Source organism: Salmo trutta, chromosome 15, assembly GCF_901001165.1.
Source record: "Salmo trutta chromosome 15, fSalTru1.1, whole genome shotgun sequence".
NCBI classification, from domain to species: domain Eukaryota; kingdom Metazoa; phylum Chordata; class Actinopteri; order Salmoniformes; family Salmonidae; genus Salmo; species Salmo trutta.
The window spans coordinates 27,014,861-27,039,493 of record NC_042971.1 but is presented as its reverse complement, the minus strand read 5'-3'; the positions used below and the strand labels follow the sequence as shown (position 1 = coordinate 27,039,493).

The window sequence follows — 24,633 nt, the reverse complement described above, 5'->3', positions numbered from 1 at the left end:
TTTTGGGAATTATAGATTCTCACTGAATGTCTATAGCTTTTATTTATCCCTTATTTTACCAGGTAAGTTGACCAAGAACACATTCTCATTTCTTGCAACAACCTAGGGAATAGTGACAGGGGAGAGGAATGAGCAATATGTAAGCTGGGAATGATTAGGTGACCATGATGGTATGAGAGCAAAATTGGGAATTTAGCTAGGACACCAGGGTTAACACCCGTAAGTTCTATGGGATCTTTTAGTGACCACAGAAAGTCAGGACACCCATTTATCATCCCATCCGAAAGACAGCACCCTACACAGAGCAATGTCCCCAATCATTGCCCTGGGGATTTAGGACATTTTTTTTAGACCAAAGGAAAGGGTGTCCCCAAACTTTTTTTAAGAAGTATTATAATACTTTCTTTTTAATTTTTTTTTATTTTTTACAGATGTTTGAGTTTTTCTTCCTCTTTGACATTATAGTATTTTGTGTAGATCGTTGACAAAATTATCAATTCAATTTTAATCCCACTTTGTAACACAACAAAATGTGTAAAAAGTCAAAGTGTTTGAATACTTTCTGAAGGCACTGAAGGCCAACTTGTGTTTATCAAGGACTGTATTGAGTGTGAAATGAATGTGCCAATCCTAATTGTACAGTTATGCGAGAAATGTGAATGTGCTTTTATGCCAACAAAAGAGGACATAATAATATTGGTTTAAATTATTTCACCAAGTAAAAGGTCATTATTATTATTATTATATATTTCGGCACCTTCCATCGTTCAGCACTACCAAACACATGTACAGGTCATGACTTTCAGCACCAGTCTAAGCTCAAGTCATGATTGTGTTTTCAGGCATCATTAAAACTCAGTTAGCCTATGTCCTTCTATGATTGTCTAAGATGCAGGCTGTTGATTTTATGAGAAGAACAATGGAATATAGTAATATGAAATGAGACTGCTCATTGAAACCGCACAACTTCATTTGGTTTTCCATTCAGACTCAATATGGTTGAGTTGTGGAATACCATTACCTTGCTTGCATCTTCCTGAAACTCTATTCATCCCCCCCACCACTTGGCTGAATGAAGAAAACACAATCACGTTAGTATTTGTGAAGAAGGTCAGTTGCCAGCCTGGGAGAAACAGTAGTTGCTGGTGTGTCTGGAAAGCTGTATAATTGATCATGTGGGAGTCCATCCTCTCTGTTACTCCTGGCAGCCCCCTGCAAAGTGCATAAGCTGCTGACCAATCTGGAAAAAGATGGCATCAACAGTAAAAAACCTTTGAAACTAGTGGGTGTTCCCTCTCCTTCTACACCAAAGTTCTTAAACAAGAGCCTGTCTGCATGACGTTGAATGCAACAGTTTTCCCTGAAATAAAAAGTTACCCCTTTTACGGTCAGGTTCCATTCAGAGTTTTAACAGCATTAGTTTTGCATAGCAGTGCTCTCCTGGGGCCAGGAAACGTCCTCATCAATTATCAAGCCAATTTAGAGCGCTCCTTTTCTTCCATTCTGTCAACATACCTTGTTAGAAAACCAGACAAAGTACAAATTAAGCTAAAGCACTTAATGCTACAGAGACGTAATTGAATGACCAACTTGCAGAGTTGACAGGATCACCAAGCTATGTTTGCAGTGTATGTAAAGTGTTCAAAGCTCTTACTCTCTGGAATTTCAGATATCTGATGCCTTGGTTTGGATAGGAATACAGATGGTTTCCTGATCCAAAATGTTTCTATAAACTCCTACTACAAATGTTTTACTCGTATGATACTTATTCAAAGGAAAATGTTTGCTGTACATGTAGAAGACCAACTTGCCACTCTACAGCACCTAGGCCTAAAGCAGAATCTCCCAAATGGTGGGTAGTGGATGAAATTGATAAGATTCTCAAGAAATTATCTATTGTGGTAAAGCTGAACAGTTAAGACTGTTTAGGTAAAATACTTGGCCCTCATTACCCTGCCACCTGTAATCAGTCATCTGTTACTCTTTCAGGGAATGAAGTTGTTCATGATCTCCAAACTAATGTTAAGGGAGGATTTCAGTGGTGTTGACAGTAGAGGAGGTGACAGAGGTACACAAGTCAAATCGTCTGTCTAATGTCTGCACCATCTGTATCCTCTTTAGACTAGCGTAGCAATTAAAGCCTACAGTCGAAAGGCTTTGTGAGGACAACTAGGCTACACAGCAGAAACCTCTCATTCGCTTGTGTAATGTATGCCATCAATTCACCTGTCTAGAGCAAGTGCACGGTAATACATTTTATATTTGATGTGGTCATTCAATTAGCCTTTTCCACTTTACATAGCCAATGATGCTTGGACCTGCGATGATGTATTAATGCAGACATGCATGGCCAACAGCTGCAACATGAGCCCCAAGAAATAGGCCTAGGTTGAAATGGTTTCTGTACAAAGGCGGTGGTTGTGCTCTATGGAATAGCCTACATTCTTTACTTAGGTAGTGATGGGGGAACAATCAGTAGAGTTACATATTGGGATATTATTTTTGACAATATATCGTTTTGACAGTATTGCAATATTATTTTTGTGCTAGTTTTCTGTACTTGCACCAAAACAGACATATGGTGAGCAATATGTTTGGAACATTGGATTGGAATAAAATCAAAGTATCGAATCGCAATACGTACTCATTCAATTCTAGCTCACTCAATGGCAGATGCATTTTGTCTCTGTGACTTGTAGCTCCAGCAGGCCTTTTTGCATTTGAACTGCATAACGACTTTATCTCACACTTTGATGTAATTTGCCTGGTTCCATTACCTTTTTTCAACAGCCCCTTTTGTTTGCCAGGGCTGATGTCTGAATTCATATCTTGTTCTGCCATTGTCGCCGCTCTGTGTCACCAAATGAGTATGTCTCGCTGCTTGACAATGCGCGCCATTATTCTTACCATTATGCATATTCAGTCTTCTCAATTAAAGGATAACACAGCTCTTGTTACTTGCATGCTGACTCTTAGTGTAGCAGACTAGTTTTTAATCCCAAATTCTTATTTTTTTTTAAAGTTTTGTTTTTCCAGGTTTCTGTTTTTCCCAGTCTTTCAGGTTTCAGGTTTCTTTCAGGTTTCTCTCAAAATCACACTTTTTTATAGAAAATCCAATTTTGTTGTTTTTTTAAGTCCACAACAATGCTTAAACCACATCAGGAGACCACTGTTGAGGTCTGGAAAAAGTAGAAGAAATTTGGATTTTTGGCTGTACTTACCCTTTTAATGCAAGTAATCACCAGCAAGAGACTGTTGTTTGATTAGCAATGTTTCTAAGGCGCTCATGTGATTGCAGAATTGGCAAAACAAATGACCACTGGATAGATGCAATAATCATATCATTCTGCTAGGAAGTTTACATACACCTTAGCCAAATACATTTCAACTCAGTTTTTCACAATTCCTGACGTTTAATCCTAGTTAAAATTTCCTGTTTTAGGTCAGTTAGGATCACCACTTTGTTTTAAGAATGTGAAATGTCAGAATAATAGTAGAGAGAATGATTTATTTCAGCTTTTATTTCTTTCATCACATTCCCAGTGGGTCAGAAGTTTACATACACCTTAGCCAAATACATTTCAACTCAGTTTTTCACAATTCCTGACGTTTAATCCTAGTTAAAATTTCCTGTTTTAGGTCAGTTAGGATCACCACTTTGTTTTAAGAATGTGAAATGTCAGAATAATAGTAGAGAGAATGATTTATTTCAGCTTTTATTTCTTTCATCACATTCCCAGTGGGTCAGAAGTTTACATACACTCAATTAGTACTTGGTAGCATTGCCTTTAAATTGTTTAACTTGGGTCAAACGTTTCAGGTCGCCTTCCAAAAGCTTCCCACAATAATTTGGGTGAATTTTGGCCCATTCCTCCTGACAGAGCTGGTGTAACTGAGTCAGGGTTGTAGGCCTCCTTGCTCGCACACACTTTTTCAGTTCTGCCCACAAATTTCTATAGGATTGAGGTCAGTGCTTTGTGATGGCCACTCCAATACCTTGACTTTGTTGTCCTTAAGCCATTTTGCCACAACTTTGGAAGTATGCTTGTGGTCATTGTCCATTTGGAAAACCCATTTGCGACCAAGCTCTAACTTCCTGACTGATGTCTTGAGATGTTGCTTCAATATATCCACATCATTTTCCTGCCTCATGATGCCATCTATATTGTGAAGTGCACCAGTCCCTCCTGCAGCAAAGCACCCCCACAACATGATGCTGCAACCCCCGTGTTTCACGGTTGGGATGGTGATCTTTGGCTTGCAAGCCTCCCCCTTTTTCCTCCAAACGTAAAGATGGACATTATGGCCAAACAGTTCTATTTTTGTTTCATCAGACCAGAGGACATTTCTCCATAAAGTATTATCTTTGTCCCCATATGCAGTTGCAAACCGTAGTCTGGCTTTTTTATGGCGGTTTTGGAGCAGTGGCTTCTTCCTTGCTGAGCGGCCTTTCAGGTTATGTCAATATAGGACTCGTTTTATTGTGGATATAGATACTTTTGTACCTGTTTCCTCCAGCATCTTCACAAGGTCCTTTGCTGTTGTTCTGGGATCTATTTTCACTTTTTGCACCAAAGTACGTTCATCTCTAGGAGACAGAACGCATCTCCTTCCTGAGCGGTATGATGGTTGCGTGGTCCCATGGTGTTTATACTTGCATACTATTGTTTGTACAGATGAACGTGGTACCTTCAGGGGTTTGGGAATTGCTCCCAAGGATGAACCAGACTTGTGGAGGTCTACAATTATTTTCCTAAGGTCTTGGCTGATTTCTGTAGATTTTCCCATGACGTCAAGCAAAGAGGCGCTGAGTTTGAAGGTAGGCCTTGAAGTACATCCACAGGTACACCTCTAATTGACTCAAATGATGTCAATTAGCCTATCAGAAGCTTCTAAATCCATGACATAATTTTCTGGAATTTTCCAAGCTGTTTAAAGGCACAGTTAACTTAGTGTATGTAAACTTCTAACCCACTGGAATTGTGATACAGTGAAATAATCTGTCTGTAAACAATTGTTGGAAAAATTACTTTTGACAAGCACAAAGTAGATGTCCTTACTGTCTTGCCAAAACTATAGTTTGTTAACAAGAAATGTGTGGAGTGGTTGAAAAACGAGTTTTAAAGACTCCAACCTAAGTGAATGTAAACTTCTGATTTCAACTGTAGATTCAGTGGTTGTAAAGATGGGTAGAGGTCTAGCCGTAATAAAGAGATGCTCTGCTTTTTGGACACCACACTCCAAAAAGCAAGTTCTGCAGACTCTAGTTGTGTCTATCTTGATTATTGTCCAGTCATGTGGTCCAGTGCTGCAAGGAAATACCTAGTTAAGCTGCAGCTGGCCCAGAACGAGCGCCACGTTTTGCTCTTCTTTCTAATCAGAGGTCTCACATAAATATTATGCATGCCAGTCTCTCTTGGCTAAGAGTTAAGGAGAGACTGACTGCATCACTTCTTCTTTTTATAAGAAACATTAATGTGTTGAAAATCCCAAATTGTTTGCATAGTCAAGTTACACACAGCTCAGACACACACACTTATCCCACCAGACATGCCACCAGGGGACTTTTCACAGTCCCCAAATCCAGAACAAATTCAAGAAAGCGTACAGTATTATATGGACCCTTTATTGCATGGATCTTCCTTCTATCTCATATCACTCAAATAAACAGCAAACTGGTTTTAAAAAACCCCAGATAAAGCAACACCTCACGGCACAACGCCTCTCCCCTGGTTGACCTAGATAGTTTGTGTGTATGCATTGATATGTAGACCATGTGTGCCTTTTTTTTTTATTATGTAGTTCTGTCCTTGAGCTGTTCTTGTCTGTTGATGTTCTGTATTATGTTTCATGTTTTGTGTGGACCACAGGAAGAGTAGCTACTGCTTTTGCAACAGCTAATGGGGATCCTAATAAAATACCAAAATATCACACGTGCTGAACCTTACCATCTAGCCAACCTGAGAATTTCTGTTACATACTCTCGGCTAAACACTGGCTTCGCTGGGTTTCAGGCAAATGTGCACTTTCACATGTCTTTTTCTGGAGGAAGTCACATTTCATTCTAGGCAAATAATGACCATTTACTGAGGGTCACAAAACATACAAGCTATACTCTGTTTTGTTTTCGGTTTCACAGTATGCAAAAAATGTCATGATTAAAGGTGCCATATGCAGAAATTGCTCTTCCATTTCCTGGTTGCCAAAATTCTAATAGTTTGCCTAATTTTAGTTTGTGACAAAACAAGCAATAATAGATAATCATTGTACCATCTAAACCTCTGTGAACTATATTTTTAATATACTCAAATATTGTATTTTCAGCTGTTTGAAGCTGGTGTACAAAACTGAAAGTAAAAAACCGGGAAGCATAGAAATAGTGCACTTAGAACAGATCTACCACTTCTTAGTCTTGCTTTCAATGAGAATGACTGATCTATTACTCTCATTTCTATGTGAATTTGGTGAGGTCGCCCAAAAAGTTACATATTGCAGCTTTAAAGCAAAAGCCCAATGGTGAATTATAGTAACAGCTGGACAACATACATTGAGTCACCAATTTAAAAAGCACTTACTTTCCCCTGATTGTGGCCTACCAGTTCCATTATCATGGCAGCGTACCAAACCAATTTTTGCCCCCAATAGTGGTTAGAGCGTTGGGCCAGTGACCGAAAAGGTTGCTGGATTGAATCCCCAAGCTGACAAGGTAAAAATCTGCTGTTCTGCCCCTGAGCAAGGCAGTTAACCCACTGTTCCCCAGGCGCCGAAGACGTGGATGTCGATTAAGGCAGCCCTTCGCACCTCTTTGATTCAGAGGTGTTGGGTTAAATGCAGAAGACACATTTCAGTTGAATGCATTCAGTTGTACAACTGACTAGGTATCCCCCTTTCCCTTTCCCAATGATGGCAGTGTAATTTAATTGTGTTTAATACCACTTAATTATGTGGTCTGCACTGGCTGGCATTTGTGGTGGCTTTAGAATGTAAAAATGAATGGCTGGTAAAGGCACATGCAGCCTCATTATGATGACGGCAGCAGAAAACGCAGACTTGCATTCTCCTGCATTTGCCTTAGAGACTATCATTCCCATTATGCGTTTTTGTTTAAAGTGACATCATAAGCACCCACTCATTTGAATTCAGCGATGAGCAGTGGAATCTGCTTCTAAAGGTGCAAGGTTATTTTGTCTATAAAGTAAAACATTGTACTCTTAATGCAAACAAAGCCCCAAAAGGAATGAGTTTCAAGTTAAGTAAAAAAATGTACACACACAAGTACAGTGAAATGCTTAACTTGCAAGCCCTACCCAACAGTGCAGTATTCAATATCAAAATAGTATAAAAAAAACACAATAAGAGAGGAAGCTATATACAGGGTCAGTGCCAGTACTACATTTACAATGTGCAGTGTTACTGGAGTATTTGAGGTAGGTATGTACGTGTATGCAGGGATTAGGAGAAAGTAACTGGTAGCAGGATAAATAATAATATTAATAGTTTGTCAGCAGCATAATTGGTGTGTGGATGTGTGCATGGTGGTTAGTGTGTAAGTGTGTGGATGTAAGTGTGTGTGTGTGCGCATGTAGTCGTGACAGGAAGATATACATGTAAACAAGAGTAATAGTAACCAGTAGCAGGATAAATGGATACAGTGCATTTGGAAAGTATTCCGACCCCTTCCCCTTTTCCACATTTTGTTACGGAATTGTCCGTAGAGCTCAGATAGGATTGTGTCGCAGCACAAATCTGTGGAGTGTCTTCGGCAGCATTCAAGGTCCCCAAGAACACAGTGGCCTTCATCATTCTTAATTGGAAGACGTTTGGAACCACCAAGACTCTTCCTAGAGCTGGCCGCCCGGCCAAACTGAGCAATCGGGGGAGAAGGGCCTTGTTCAGGGAGGTGTCCAGGAACACGATGGTCAATCTGATAGAGCTCAAGAGTTCCTCTGTGGAGATGGGAGAACCTTCCAGAAGTACCATCTCTGCAGCACTCCACGAAGCAGGCCTTTATGGTAGAGTGGCCAGATAGAAACCACTCTTCAGTAAAAGGCACATGACAGCCCGCTTGGAGTTTGTCAAAAGGCACCTAAAGGACTGTCAGACCATGAGAAACGAGATTAAACTCTTTGGCCTGAATGCCAAGCATCACGACTGGATGAAACCAGGCACCGCTCATCATCTGGCCAATACCATAGCATGGTGGTGGCAGCATCATGCTGTGTGGATGTTTTTCAGTGCCAGGGACTGAGAGACAAGTCAGGATCGAGGGAATGATGAACGGTGCAAAGTACAGAGATCTTTGATGAAAACCTGCTCTGGAACGCTCAGGGTCTCAGACTGGGCCAAAGGTTCACATTTCAACAGGACGACGAACATTAACAAACAGCCAAGACGACGCAGGAGTGGCTTAGGGACAATTCTCTGAATGTCCTTAAGTGGCTCAGCCAGAGCCCGGACTTGAACCCGATCGAACATCTCTGGAGAGACCTGAAAATAGCTGCGCAGCGACGCTCCCCATCCAAGACACTCCCCATCCAACCTGACGGTTATTTGGCAACTCATAGCTTGGTTTCCGATGTATAATCTCTGATAGTTTGCAAGCCCTGCCACATCCGATGAGCGTTTGAGCTGGTGTAGTAGGATTCGATCTTAGTCCTGTTTGATGGTTTGTTGGAGGGTGTAACTAGATGTTTTATAAGCGTCTGGATTTGTGTCCCGCTCCTTTAAGCGGCAGCTCTAGCCTTTAGCTCAGTGCGGATGTGGCATTTAATCCATGGCTCCTGGTTAGGATATGTACTTATGGTCACTGAGGGGACTACGTCATCAATGTACTTATTAATGAAGCCAGTGACTGATGTGTTAAACTCCTCAATGCCATTGGATGAATGCCGTGAACATATTCCAATCTGTAGCTTGGCGCCCGCTTCATCGGACCACTTCCGTATTGAGCACATCACTGGTACTTCCTGTTTGAGTTTTTGCTTGTAAGGGATGGAGTGGTGGTCAGATTTGCCAAATGGAGGGCGAGAGACGGCTTTGACAGCTCTGTGTGTAGAGTAGAGGTGATCTCAAGTTTTTTTTTGTCTCTAGTTGCACAAGAGACATGCTGGTAGAAAGTTGGTAAAACGGATTTCAGTTTCACTGTATAAAATCCCCGGCTACTAGGAGTGCCGCATCTGGGTGAGCAATTTCTTGTTGGTTTATGGCCTTAAACAGCTTGTTAAGTGCGGTCATAATGCCAGCATTGGTTTGTGGTGGTAAATAGACAGCTACAAACAATATATACTGAACAAAAATATAAATGCAACATGCAACCATTTCAACAATTTCAACACTATTACAGTTCAGTTCATATAAGGAAATCAGTCAATTATAATAATTCACTCGGCCCTAATCTATGGATTTCACATGACTGGGAATGCAGATATGCTTCTGTTGGTCACAGGTACTTTTAAAAACAAAAAGGCGTGGATCAGAAAACCAGTCAGTATCTGGTGTGACCACCATTTGCCTCATGCAGTGTGACACATCTCCTTCACGTAGAGTTGAGCAGGCTGTTGTTTGTGGCCTGTGGAATGTTTCCCCACTCCTCTTCAATGTCTGTGCGAAGTTGTTGGATATTGGCAGGAACTGGAACATGCTGTCGTACATGTCGATCCAGATCATCCCAAACATGCTCAATGGGTGACATGTCTGGTGAGTATGCAGGCCATGGAAGAACTGGGACATTTTCAGCTTCCAGGAATTGTGTCACTTGTTAAATCCACTTCAATCAGCGTAGACGACATGGAGCTGTCTATTATCATGCTGAAACATGAGGTGATGGCTGCTAATGAATGGCATGACATTGAGTCTCAGGATCTCGTCACGGTATCTCTGTGCATTCCAATTGCCTTGGATAAAATGCAATGCTGTACGTTTTCCATACCTTATGTCTGCCCATACCATAACCCCCTGCCACCATGGGGCACTCTGTTCACAACATTGACATCAGCAAACCACTCACCCACACAACGCCATACATGTGGTCTGCGGATATGAGGTCGGTTGGAAGTACTTCCAAATTCTCTAAAACGACGTTGAAGGCAGCTTATGGTAGAGAAATTAACATTAAATTATCTGGCAAAAGCTCTGGTGGACATAACTGCAGCCAGCATGCCAATTGCCCGTTCTCTCAAAACTTCAGACATGTGGGATTGTGTTATGTGACAGAACTGCACATTTTAGAGTTTCCTTTTATTCACCAGCACAAGGTGCACCTGTGTAATGGTCATGCTGTTTAATCAGCTTCTTGATATGCCACACCAATCAGGTGGATGGATAATCTTGGCAAAGGAGAAATACTAACAGGGATGTAAACACATTTGTGCACCAAATTTTAGAGAAATAAGCTTTTTGTGCATATGGAACATTTCTGTGATCTTTTATTTCAGCTCATGAAACATGGGACCAACACTTTATATGTTTTGTTTATATTTTTGTTCAGTGTAGATAAACTCTCTTGGTAAGTTGTGTGGTGTACAGTTGTGTCAATTTGGCTGGATGCCCTTTGGGTAGTGGACTATTCAGTTCTAGTTCTTGACACAAATCAGTGAGCCTAGCACCTACTACCATACCCTGTTCAAAGGCACTTAAATATTTTGTCTTACCCATTCACCCTCTGCATGGCACACATACTGCATGTCTCAATTGTCTCAAGGATGAAAAATATTTATTTAAACTGTCTCCTCTCCTTCGTCTACACTGATTGAAGTGGATTTAACAAGTGACATCAATAAGGTGTCATAGCTTTCACCTGGATTCACCTGGTCAGTCTGTCATGGAAAGAGTTCTGAACGTTTTGTAACAAACATACATTTTTGACATCATCAAAATATAGTGTGCTATAAGCGCAGCACTTAGTCATTCATTTATGTATAACATGAGTTCCTATTTCCTGTTTTACCATTATGAGTTCTTAAATAACCTAAGTTAATTAATTATTTATTCAGGCAGCCAAAGGCTGCAGATGGAATAGGAAGCTTATGAATGTGTAATTATGTGTAGGCTCAATCATTATTATAATTAAAGTTATGTGTCTAAGTGACTTAAAAACATGTAACACGTAGCCTAACGATTGCAAGGTGCAGCATGTGTCCAAAATATTGGAGTTTGGTCCAGTCATTCAATGCGATGGCCTTTACCACCTTTGCGCTGTTTTCATTATTCACACTTGCTGCTCCTCTTTCAGGCCCCAGGCGGCTAAAGCTTCTCACAACCCCAGAGCAATGTTTTCTCCTGTGTGATATCCAGAGAAGAAGCCTATGATGTTTGCAAGCACCGACCTTTCAGTTGAAACTCCTCATCAATAAAGTCTACTGTCAAACGAATGTACTGTTGGGCCAAATTTTTCTTATACAGTGTTGGGATGGCAAGATGGAATCTTGTGTCTCCTTTACAGCTTTTTTATCATCTTCTTGAAGCTATCTTTGCTGACTGTGTAAATAGGAACCATGTCTTTGGCTATGTGATGGGGATAGCCTATGTGAATGTTGTATCGGAGTGCGTTTTGAAAAAGCATTGGCAATCAATGAGGGATTTTGCTGCTGTCGGGTGTTTTTTTTCACCATGCAAAGTCCCTTTTCACCACGTAAAGTAAGGGATGGTTCTTCTTCAAATGATTGAATACATTTGTTGTCACCACAACTCCGAGACACTTTCTGCACAACACTTGCTTTTGGTTGACATCAGTTTGTCTGTAGCCGAAATAATGCCATACCACTGAAGATCCGCCTTTCTTTGGCACCAAATCGATCTTATTAGTAACTCGCTGTTATGCTCATTGTTGGAATGAGACCAAGGTGCAGCATGGTAGGCGAACATTTTACTTTATTTTAAAATGAACACCGTCAAAACAACAAAATACAAAAACGAATGTAAAGTTCTGCAGGCTACACAGCAGCAATACAAAATCAAGATCCCACAAACAAAGGTGGGAAAAAAGGCTGCCTAAGTATGATCCCCAGTCAGAGACAATGATAGATAGCTGCCTCTGATTGAGAACCATACCCTGCCAACAAAGAAATAGAAAACATAGATTTCCCACCCTAGTAACACCCTGACCTACCCAAATAGAGAATAAAAGGGATCTCTAAGATCAGGGCATGACAGTACACCCCCCCCCCCCAAAGGTGCGGACTCCGGCCTCAAAACCTGACTCTATAGGGGAGGGTCCGGGTGAGCATCTAGCCTCGGTGGCGGCTCCGGTGCGGGACGTAGACCCCACTCCGCTCGCGGATCCGCCATCTTCGGCGGCGACTCTGGTGCGGGGATCATCGGCGGAAGCTCCGGACCGTGGATCGTCGCCGAAGGAACCGGACCGTGGATCGTCGCCGGAGACTCCGGACCGTAGATCGTCGCCGGAGGCTCCGGACCGTAGATCGTCGCCGGAGACTCCGGACCGTAGATTGTCGCCGGAGACTCCGGACCGTAGATCGTCACCGGAGACTCCGGACCGTAGATCGTCGCCGGGGACTCCGGACCGTAGATCACCGCAGAAGGTTCCGGACTGGGAATCCCCGCTGGAGGCTCTGGACCGTCACTGGAGGCTCTGGACCGCCGACCGTCGCTGGAGGCTCTGGACCACCGCTGAATGGTCCGAGCCATGGATCGTCACTGGAGGCTCCGTGACATGAATCACCACTGGAGGCTCCGTGCCATGGATCACCACTGGAGGCTTCATTCCATGGATCATCACTGCAGGCTCCGGGCCATGGATCATCACTGCAGGCTCCGGGCCATGGATCATCACTGCAGGCTCCGGGCCATGGATCATCACTGCAGGCTCCGGGCCATGGATCATCACTGCAGGCTCCGGGCCATGGATCATCACTGGAGGCTTCGGGCCATGGACCCTCTCAGGAGGTTCCGGACTGTAAGCCATCTCAGGAGGTTCCGGAATGTGGGCCGTCTCAGGAGGTTCTGGACTGTGAACTGTCGCCGGAAGCTCTGGACTGGGAAGGCGCACTGGAGGCCTAGAGCGTGGAGCCGGGACAGGTGGCACCAGACTGGTGACACGCACCTCCGGGCGAGTGCGGGGAGCAGGCACAGAACGTACCTGACTGGGGACACGCACTTCAGGAAGAGTGCGAGGAGCAGGCACAGGACGTACTAGGCTATGGAGGCGCACTGGAGACCTGGTGCGTAGAACCGGTGCAGGATATACTGGACCATGGAGGTGCACTGGAGGTCTGGAGGGTAGAGCTGGCACAACCCGTCCTGGCTGGATACTCACTTTTTAGCCCGGCAAGTGCGGGGCGCTGTCACAGGACGCACTGGGCTGTGAAGGTGCACTGGCGACACAGTGAGTAGAGCTGGCGCAGGATATCGTGGACCGAGGAGGCGTACTGGAGACCAGGAACGCTGAGCTGGCACAACCCGTCCTGGCTGAATGCTCACTTTCGCACGGCAAGTGCGGGGCGCTGGCACAGGACGCACTGGGCTGTGAAGGTGCACTGGCGACACAGTGAGTAGAGCTGGCACAGGATATCGTGGACCGAGGAGGCGTACTGGAGACCAGGAGCGCTGAGCCGGCACAACCCGTCCTGGCTGAATGCTCACTTTCGCACGGCAAGTGCGAGGAGCTGGCACAGAATGCACCGGGCTGTGGATGCGCACTGGAGACACATTGCGTATCTCCTTAAAACATGGTGCCTGATTGGTCCCACGCTCCTCACGGCGACTGTCTTGCTCCAGACACCAATGCATCCACTCTACCTCATCACCACCCTCAACTATCTCACAATACTCCTCGCTCAGTCTATCCCAATATTCCTCCTCGGTCTCAGACTTGCCCCTCGGCTTCGCTGACCAACCCGTGTGCCCCCTCTACATTTTTTGGGGGCTGCCTCTCGGGCTTCCGTCGTGGTCGTGAACTTCGGAGTCACCGTTGATCCTCCTTCGCTGCCTCCGCCTGCTTCCATGGCAGGGTCTTGTCCCCTGCCATAACCTCCTCCCATGTCCATGATGTCCTCCACTCCCTTTTCTCCCGGGCCCAGGATCCCTACTCCTCCTGGCCATGCTGCTTGGTCCTTTGGTGGTGGGATCTTCTGTTACGCTCGTTGTTGGAATGAGACCAAGGTGCAGGGTGGTAGGCGAACATTTTACTTTATTTTAAAATGAACACCGTCAAAACAACAAAATACAAAAACGAACATAAAGTTCTGCAGGCTACACAGCAGCAATACAAAATCAAGATCCCACAAACAAAGGTGGGAAAAAAGGCTGCCTAAGTATGATCCCCAATCAGCGACAACGATAGACAGCTGCCTCTGATTGAGAACCATACCCGGCCAACAAAGAAATAGAAACATAGATTTCCCACCCTAGTTACACCCTGACCTAACCAAATAGAGAATAAAAGAGATCTCTAAGGTCAGGGCGTGACACTCGCATCACTCATGTTTCAGAGGTTTACTGAGGTAAAGCCCTTTTTCTCCTCACCAGCATCTAACGCTTGGGATTGGCCAGCATGTGCTCTGCATGCCATGCAGAGTAAAAAAGCTTGCTTGTGATAGCATCCTCTGTGCATGTAGAGAGTGAATGAACGTAGTCTAGCGCGTCTCATTGGAGGAGGTACCGTAGTCTAGTTTTTGTTGTATTAACGGTGTGTCAAAGAAAGGACAAAATCGCTGCCTCTTGCGATATGGATATTGCACATGTCAATATCGCAATTTCCATCTGAATTTGATTAATCGTGCAGCCCTATGTTGGTGACTAGTCTTACCACCTGGGGTCATCCCTTCAGGAAGTCCAGGATCCAGTTGCAGAGGAAGGTATCCAGTCCCAGGGTGACGAGCTTTGAGAGCACTATGGTGTTGAACGTTGAGCTGTAGTCTATGAAGCATCCTCTCATGGGTGTTCCTCTTTTCTAGGTGGGAGAGGGCAGTGTAGGGTGCGATTGAGATTGCGTCGTCTGTGGATCTGTTGGGTTGATATGCAAATTGGAGTGGGCCTAGGGTGTCTGGGATGATGGAGTTGATGTGTGCCGTGACCAGCCTTTCAAAGCACTTCATTATTACAGATGTGAGTGCTATAGGGCGGTAGTCATTGTGGCAGGTTGCCTTAGAACAGGGTTCCCCAATAGGTGTTCCAAGGGCAAGATTCGACCCGTGGGTGATTATGTTTTTGGCCCCACACGTTTTCTGAGCAAAAAGCAAATATTTTTTATATGATTTTCGTTGTTGGACATAGAACAATTTTTTGATGTTGCTCAAAGTGATTTTAATTTACAAAAATGTTCCCCGATGTATTCCCACGCATAAATAGAGAGGCAGGCATAGGTTTGAAATTATTCTGTTTTTGTCAAATACTAAATGTGTTTGGGATTCTTGCGATCAATTTGGAGTGTACAAATTATTTGTAACTATGTTCCAGCCCCACGAACAGGAATGATGGCAGTCAGCTTGAAATGTGGGGAATACAGACTGGGACAAGAAGAGGTTGAAAATGTCAGTGAAGACACCTGCCAGCTGGTCTGCACATGCCCTTAAGACACGCCCTGGAATACCATCTGGCCCTGCAGCCTTCTGAGTGTTGACTCGTTTAAAAACCTTAGTCACGTTAACCTCAGAGAAAGAGATCACCCAGTCTTCCGTATCTGCGGGCACTGTGTTGTTTTTGTCGAAGTGTGCATGAAAGCATTGAGTCTTTTGGCACATTACAGCTAGGGCTTCCTTTTGTAGTCCGTAATGTACTGTAGCCCCTGCCACGTGTCGAGCGTCAGAGACAGTATAAAAGGATTCCACCTTGTTCTTTTTCCTGTTTGATGACTCTGTGGAGGTTGTCCAGGGTTGGCTGTGATAGCCCTGTGAGCAGTAGCTCTGTGTTAATAGCACACCTCTGTGTTAATCCAGGGCTTTTGATTAGGGAAGCAGTGAACCTTCACTGTGGGGACGACGTCGGTGATACATTTACTAATGAAGCCGGTGATGTAAGTGGTTAACTTGTCAACGCTATCGGCAGAGTTCCGGAACATATTGCAGTCAGCACTAGCAAAGCAGTCCTGCAGCATAGCCTCTGCTTTGGTTGACCATTTTTCTCATGGGTACTTCCTGTTTTAGCTTTTGCTGATATACAGGAAGCAGGAGTATAGAGTCATGATCTGATTTGCCGAAAGGGAGGACAAGGGAGGGCCTTGTATGCTTGCTTGTGGGTTGAGATTTTATCACCTCTAATGGTGAAGGAGACATGTTGACAGAAGTTGGGCATCACGTGTCTCAGTGACGCAGAGTTAAAATCACAGGCATCAAGAAAAGCAGCCTCCGGGTGCATGATTTCCTGTTTGTTTATACCCTCCTACAATTCGTCAAGTGCCAGCTTGTTGTTGTCCTTGTAATATAAACAGCAGTCACGATAAGAGATGAAAACGCTCGGAGGTAGAAATGTCTGCATTTGATCGTCAGGTATTCTAACTAAGACAGGTAAACAATTTGTTGTTGATGAAGAGACAAACCCCAAACCTCTGGTGTCATGGTTCCACCTGTCACCAGAGAGCGGCAAAGACCGTCCTAGAGACATTAACGACACTCAGGTGTGTCCAATTTACTCATTACGATTTCCCTGTTAAAAGAGGTGTTTTCTGTTGTCCTTTGCAGAAGCTTGAATCGTTTACCGCGTGTGTTTGTTTCCTGAGTGAGTTTTCGTGACTGAGTGTTTGGTTTTTCAAGTGTACTGTGATCCTGCGGCTACCGTTTCTCAGTAAAGTATTATGTTTATCCTAAACCACTGATTCCTCGTTTGGTCTCTTCTCTGCACCTGGGTCCAACCTTACCACATCACATCTGGATTTCCCTGAAATCTATGTCCTGTCCGCTCGGTGAATTGAGGATAAATCGAGTTTCACGAATGCCTTGATTCAGAGATATAGAGAATATTGCAGTCAGCAGTCATCCATGTTATTATCAAGTGGCCAATAGAATGGAGGGTAGTGGTGGCTGGTTTTCCCTTCACCTTAGTCTCATCAGGATGCCCGCTCTCTTTCGCCTGCTTTTCCTCTTGAAGAAATGAAAGAGCCCAGGGCAGATGAGTGACGTTGAAGCTGGAATTGAAGTTTGTAACTGCCAATTTGAGGTTCAAAAGTTTTTGTCGATCTTAGAAAATGATAGCGCATACATTTAGTGCAAAAAAGTTATGATAAACGCTAAATGAATCACAAAATAACAAAGTTGGGCACGCAAGACGGCGCAAGATGTCGCCATCTTGATCAGTGAGCCAAGCAGTTTACGAGGTTATCTAGAATGAGGAAGAAAGCACACACACAAACACACTAAGCAGCAGCTTCTTTTCCATGCTTATTCATTTCACCGTGGCTCTTTGGAGGCCATCCAGTTATGGCAGTACAGCACAACAGCGCTAGACAGACGGACAGCGGTGGAACAAGATGGATGAGTTTACATTTCTGGCTTGGTATATTTATCTAAATCTGTTTGGCTAACAGCCCACAAGGGGCTGTGAATTGCCAGGGGCCTCACGATAGGTGCCGATACGATATGTATTGCGATTCAATGTTCCAAACATACATCTATACTCCTGTCATCAAGGCAAAGGGTGGCTACTTTGAAGAATCTAAAATATATATGTTTAATACTTTTTTGGTTACTACATGATTCCAAATGTGTATTTCATAGTTTTGATGTCTTCACTACAATGTAGAAAATAGTAAAAATAAAGAAAAACTCTTGATTGAGTAGTGGTGTCCAAACATTTGACTGGTACTGTTTATAATGAGTATGTATATAATTTGTATCTATTATTTGTTATTTGCTCACATTGCCATGAAATGAGCAGCAGTAGTACGGAACCATGACTAGACCGGCACATTAGACAGCACATTCCTCACCCACTAGATGCGTAGTTAAAGTGCCAGATGCACAATTAAAGGGGAATTACACAAACCTAAAAAAAATGGTCTTCTGATGTGATTTAAGCATGGACATGGACTCGAACATCAAATTTCGTTGTTTCTCTATTAACAGTTGTAACTTTGAGAGTGAAAATCTAAAAAGATTGATTATTATTTTACTGCGAACATAATTTCAGAAAATATGAAACAGAATTTGGGAGGGAATCACAAATCTTATAGCTCCCCCATAGAGTTGTTTATTAATCATTATTTTACCAGGTGTATATATATTGACATAAACTACTTTCTCTTGTACACTAAGGACCTGGGGAAGAGTTGCAGGGGAGAGGAGAAGAGAAGAATGTACCTATTTGAAAGCTAGGAAAAAATGAGTAGCTCACGACATGTTATCATTCTTTTGAAGTAGCTCTCATGCTAGAAAAGGTTGGTAACCCATGCTTCATGTGCTCACTTATTTGGTTGGTTAGCTATCTGTGACAGTGAGTTGATTGAAATAGGAACATTTGCTTACATGCTCGAGATGCCGTTTATCGGAAAGGATGTGAAGACTATTCAAGTTAAAATCAATTGAAATTACTCCAGTGAACTTCTAGTTTGCCACCAAGGAGAAGTAAAAGTTTGACCAAAGCTTTCTCGCCAGGATGAGGGAAATGTCTTAGCAAATCACATCTCGATTAAGATAAAGTTGTCAACTTTCTAGCTGGATTTGACTCTCTCTTCAGTGTGATGTACTAATCCTGAGTGAATGTCATTAAATGTATCCTCACCGTTATGTGGTTATTGCCTCCAGCCATGTTCTGGTAGAGACCTGAAAATATCCCCCAAATAAAGCATAAATCACAAAGTTAGTGGAAGTGAGGCAGGAGGAATAAATCAAAGCTGTTCGCTCACAGCACTAAATTTGGCAACAAGACCAACAGATGTAGGATATTAATTTGAGGCAGTTTGCTACAGCAGGAAAATAATCCTGCAGCAACAGCAACTGTGGATTATAATTAACTGACATTATTTGTAGGGGTTGATCAATTTTTTGTTAGGGTAAATCAAGTCTGACATTTTAAAGTGGAAATTACAAACGTTCAAAGCCTTTTTCAACCTTGAACACACACGTTTGCTTTTCCTGCTGTGCAGGAAAATTCTCAACAACAAAATAGTGATCAAATTAAGATCCTACATCAGTAGTCTTTGTCACAGCAGTGTGACTTATAGCTCCGAGGCACAGCAATGACATTTATCAGTTTAAGATATATAGAGAAAAATGCAAATTTAGTGCTGGATTTCAAATGTCACTTACTTTTTTAAAACATGGTCTGTGGTATGTGTCTTTGGAATGTGTGTGCAATGTCTGGGTGCATAGAGAGAAGGCATTTATCTCGTATGGGGAGGGGGGGTGATTGAACAGGGCATTTTCGAGTCAAAGTGACTAAGGCTGACTTTTGACTTCCCAGAGGCCTGGGAGAAAGGCAGCACCACAACAATGGTTGCTTCTTCCTGCCTGGAAAGAGAAGAAGGTTATCTTAGTCATGGTAATTGGTTTGCCGGTGTGGAAGTTGGATCATTTGTAAAACCTCATTCAGTCCCAACTCACTCACATTTAAATGTCTGGAAGAGCAGGGGGTTGGGGGGGGAGAGGAAGAAGAGGGAAGGAAAAAGGTGTTGTTGCAAAGAAGGAAATGAGAGGCATTTCCATAAAAAGGCTAAGGTGAACGAGTGCGTCTGAGGGCACAATCTGATTGCAGCCAGAATGAAGGATCCCTTTGGCAATCCGACGCATGAGAGAGGCTTTTTAACCCATGCGAGCACCTCTCCTGAACCCCTATCTCTAGAGAAAGTGATCTCTTTTACGAATGATGATGCAGATAGAATCTGTGTGTATGAATATGGGGTAGACACAGATAGTTAACAGTGCAGAGGCACAGAGGCGCGGTTGTGGAGTGGTAGTAGTATCATCAAATAATTTATCATTTTCAGTTTATATTAATGAGGGTGGAAATTGTGTCCCGTTCTCCACCTACTATCAGCTGTCTGGGCCATTCTTCAAACGAAATGGAAGGGTTCTCGCGTAGCGCAATAATACATATTTACAGCTTATCATTACAGGGCTTTGTTAGAAGACGATGAGGTTTTCATCCTTCCCAAGTTCTCTCATGTCACCCCACTCTGCACACTCCACTGGCTTCCAGTCGAAGCAAGAGGAACCCCCCCCCCCTCTCTACCTTCAGGCAGGCTATGCTCAAACCCTACACCCCAACCCGAACACTCCATTCTGCCACCTCAGGTCCAAGCTCTTCTCTGTCGTTGCACCCCAATGGTCATTCAGCGTGAAACGATATATGGAAAAATACACGTTTGAAAATTTCGACCAATCAATTGGTCAAAAGAACAGACGACTTTTGGTCGACCAATAATTATTTTATTCGGGGACAGCCCTGATAGAATTGCAGCAAAATATATATTTGCTGTCAGTAGGGGGGCCGCTAAAATGTTTTGCTCTCAAGGTGGGGCGGTTCCCCAACAAATTTCACGTAGGGCCCCCAAAAGGATAAGGCTGGCTCTGACTGCATGTGTGGGTATAGATGTGGGTACACAGACCCATGATGAGTACAGATTTCTTGTGGCCCCCACCTCCATCAAAGTTTCCTATCCCTAACCTAACTTAATCAGGGAAATGTGCAGGCTCCCTGGTCCCTTTCTCCAGGCCCCTCTTGACTGATCACTTTTCCAGGTGATCAGACGTGTTCAACCGACCCTTCCTTTTCTAAGGTCTGTCTCGTACTCCTGCCTCTCCTTGTCTCTTTCTGTCTCTCTGTTCCATTACCCACCATCTTTCCTCTCTCCCTCAAATCTATTCACTCTGCCTCTCTCTCTCTTCTCTCTTCCCTTTTTTCCTCTTTGTCATTTATTTATTTCAGGGGGCCTAGGTTGTAAACAGGGGCCCGACTCAGCCATAGGGGGTTATGAGGGCCACAAAGGCCATAAACGGATGGATGATAGTGGAGGCCCTGTGTCCAACCCCTGGCAAAATATAGGTGGTGAGGTGCTGGCGCGAGGGGTAAAGTGATCAGAATCCATCCTGACACGAGTTGTTGTCTCTGGTTGTGTCAGTGACATTGCTAGAGCGATGCCCAGCCTCGCACAGGGATGCATCACTCAGCCTAAAGGCAGAGAGTCATGTAGAGGTAGAGGAGGAGGGGGAGGAGGAGACAGAAAGAGAGAGAGGGAAAAAGGAGAAATGCCTTGATCAACTGCTAGTAAATGCTTTTGCAGCGGCTCTGCAGCACACACACCAGCTGCTTCCTAGCCTGTTTCATTCAAGCCTCTTGAACTCTCCTGTTATTGTTAATAGCTACACTTGGAGTTTTTAATGGGTGCTTGGATATATGGAGACAAATGATGCCTAGGCTTATCTCAGGCCTACATATTGCAATTTCTCAGACCAGTACCATTTGATCTGGCAATATGTCAGATATACAGAGTTGTTTATGTGTTGAGATATAAACTAGTAGTTTTCTCTTGTATGCCAGGGTTTAAAAATATATTTCAACGTGATTTCCAACAACAGACCATTGATTTGGTACCTCGTCTTCCTATTGAATATTGTCTGGCCTGTCAATCGAAGTTGCCAACATTATTGGGTTTAGCAATCTTGTTAACCACAAGGTCTCCTTCAGAATGTATCTCCGGGCTTGATATTTTGTACAAAGAAAAAGATCCCCCAGTGGAGCTTATATTGGTAAAGTTCCCAGCTGTATTAAGTCTCTTAAGTTAGAAAGGGGTGGAGTTGTGGCATACTGTACGAGAGCCAAAAGCCAGTCACCTTAGAGTGAGCCACAACGCAGGCCAATAAATCATACTTGGGGCTATTGTATGCAAGGCCGTGTGCAACACAATGAGCCACGTTGAATGTGCGTTGAATATCACGAATATACCAGCACACAATTTGCCGCGTCAGCAACACTGCCCACCCGGTCCCTCACTCTCTGTCCCTCACCACAGTTATTCATAGAACACATCAATGATTTATTGAATAACAAATCGTGAATAATGGGACCCCAATCCATCATCCTGACTCCCTAACCCTCGCAGCTGTAAGACACTTCCTTTTGATTTATTTCATTTGCTAGATTTCCAAATTAAATTTCACAATTGGTAATGGATTAATTGTATTTCATTTCAAGGAATTGGGGTGGAGGAAGAAGAATGAAAAAAAATGACAAGGGGCCCTTGTGGAAACCAGGCTCTTTTATTTCATTTAGTCTTTCTATTCCATTGAACATGGCCACCTGCTTTTTTTTTATGGCGGCCATATCATCAGCATAGCTGGCTGATTTTCACTGTAATTAGTGGGTTGTCATGCTGGTGGGAAGCATTTTACATCCTGGCTCGTTTAGACATGACATCCCTTACAGTTCCTACAGTCAGGGGCAGAGGCTGTCTGAGAGAAACCTCCTGTTTGAATAAGGAAAGCTGATTAAGCCTCTTATTTCTCCACATTCTTAAATTAATCCAGAAAACCTGATGGCCCATGAGGAGGGAATGTGTGCATTGGGGACAAGCAAAGGATGTCGTTCTTTTGGCAAACCGAGAACTGAAATGAAGAACTATTAATATAATTTTTTAATTGGGTCCCCAAGGGCATTTGAAGGGAAAAGAGAAAGTCTGACTCAGAAAGTATCATTGAGTTATAGAAATTATAGACCACAATTGTAGGACTTAAAGTGCTAAATGTGACCCGTTTCAGGAAACTAGGCGTATGTCGCAAGTCACGACTTCACAGGAGAGCAGTTTGAGCGTAATTTTTTTATTTTTTTTTATCACAATGCGTTTTTTGGCAGAAATGCCTTCTTGAACATGTGAACTTTCATTTGCCTTAATAACAAACGTGTATGCATCTGTAAATACGAATAAAATTGTTAAATTATGAGCCTTGTTGGTTAAGCCACATAAAAAGGGTGCAACCTTCCCGCTAGCCACGATTGGCTGAGATAATGAGTGGGCTGGACATGCCGAGAGATGAGTTCTGATTGGTCTGCCAAATAGAAGGCTTTTGTTTATTTGAGCTGGTCAGTCTGTGTTGGTAATCCTGTCTAACGCTGCTTTTTTTATGTAGCTGCATAAGTGTTGCTCTCCAGTTTTGAAATCAGTGGAATTAGAGTATGATAGCTGAAGAGATGGGAAAACACCTGTTTCTGGATTACGTCTTCAAGCCAAGGGCATTTGTGGCATGGATCCGTGACAGGAAGACGCATCCACCATGCATGATGTAAGATAGTCTAGCTAGCTACATTTTCAGATATTACACGTTTCTAATTTTGACAAAGTTGTTTCATTTCAAGCTAAATTGTACTGTTAGCTAGCGTTAGCTGGCTGGCTCCTTAGCTAACGTTAGGTGGCGTGATGTGATGTGTGTGATCTTACATGTTGTTTACCTAGCTAGGTTAATTGTTAACCTAGGCAGCTAGCGACATGTCTTAAGCTAAAGTGTACAACACCCATTGAATATGGGTAAACGTCAGCAAAAGAGCATAATGGAATTGTTGCCTGCAAAGCTGGTTAGGCTGTTTTTATGCTATCTAGAGGTAAACAAATCATCGGCCAGAGCGTCAAGTGTGTGCTGTGAATGCAAGGAGATGGGTGGGGCTAAAGCTTAAGCTTTAAATTTCAAATTTTGCTACATAAGACCAAATCCAGGTGGTGAGTCACAAATATGCTAAACGTGGAGCCTTGCTTATTATTTACTGCAGACCAGTACATAGGCATTCTGAAGGATGGAAATCAGTTTTACAGTGGGTAAGTATGTGTGCAATAAGAGGCCTAGCTCCACCACATTTCAACATTAGGCACACACTCCAATACACTCGCAAAGCAACATACTCAAGCAGATGTTGTTCAGGACTAAGTGGAGAGAGAATCTGTGATGGTGTACATTTGGGGGAAGTCGTTCCAGTATTTCATTTATCTTTTTTTCCTGTTTGGAGTGTTGGATGTCGGTTGGAAGCAGTCATCCAGCTGAGAACAAGTTGGTGTGCAACCAAATGCATACGCTTTTCCATGCTTAGGGGGGTTACCCGGGTCGGGTTAACATGTTGTTATGCAAAACGCCTCCGCATCACAAACCTCCACTAGAAATTTAGTTGGACTGCATACTGGATGCTACTATCTGTTTAACATTTTACCAACATTTCTACATCCGCCTAAAGCCTAAGTGCATTCTCAAGGCCTAAACCAAGTTGAGGTCAGATATCATGCATTTGGCCTACTACAGATTACAGAACTGGGCCAGACGGTTATGAGAGCGGTCTTGACAGTTATCCTCATGTTATGAAACACGGTCTTAGTGATTAATTAAGAAATTCCACCAGCCCGTCAGGTGTCCTGCGTTTTTGGGCCAGGAATTCGCCTCCACTCTCAGCATGAGTGTTCCTAGGTGTCTGGAAAATATTCAGTGAACCCAAAGCCACAAGTGAATTATATACAATGGAAAGTCAACAAGAGTGAATCAGGAACGTCTATTAAGACATCTTGTATGTCAAATAATAATTCATAAAATGTAGCTAAAATGTGAACAGGAAATTCTCTCACACAAGATGTGCTTAGCATGAAAGGAGACACCACACTCAATGACTGTAGCAAAAATAAAAAAACAGATTTGTCTGCCAAATTATAAACATTTTATGTAGGCTTAGCACTTGCATACAACATCAAAACAAGTGTTACATTTTAGATTGCAG

At 43.2% G+C, this 24,633-nt stretch overlaps 1 protein-coding gene across 5 annotated transcripts in view; it reads left to right on the top strand.

Annotated features, from left to right (window-relative positions):
* The window catches only part of cadm1a (cell adhesion molecule 1a), a 413,170-nt gene that overhangs the window by 53,966 nt on the left and 334,571 nt on the right, over window positions 1-24,633 (top strand). The gene's annotated exons all lie outside the window — the stretch shown is intronic.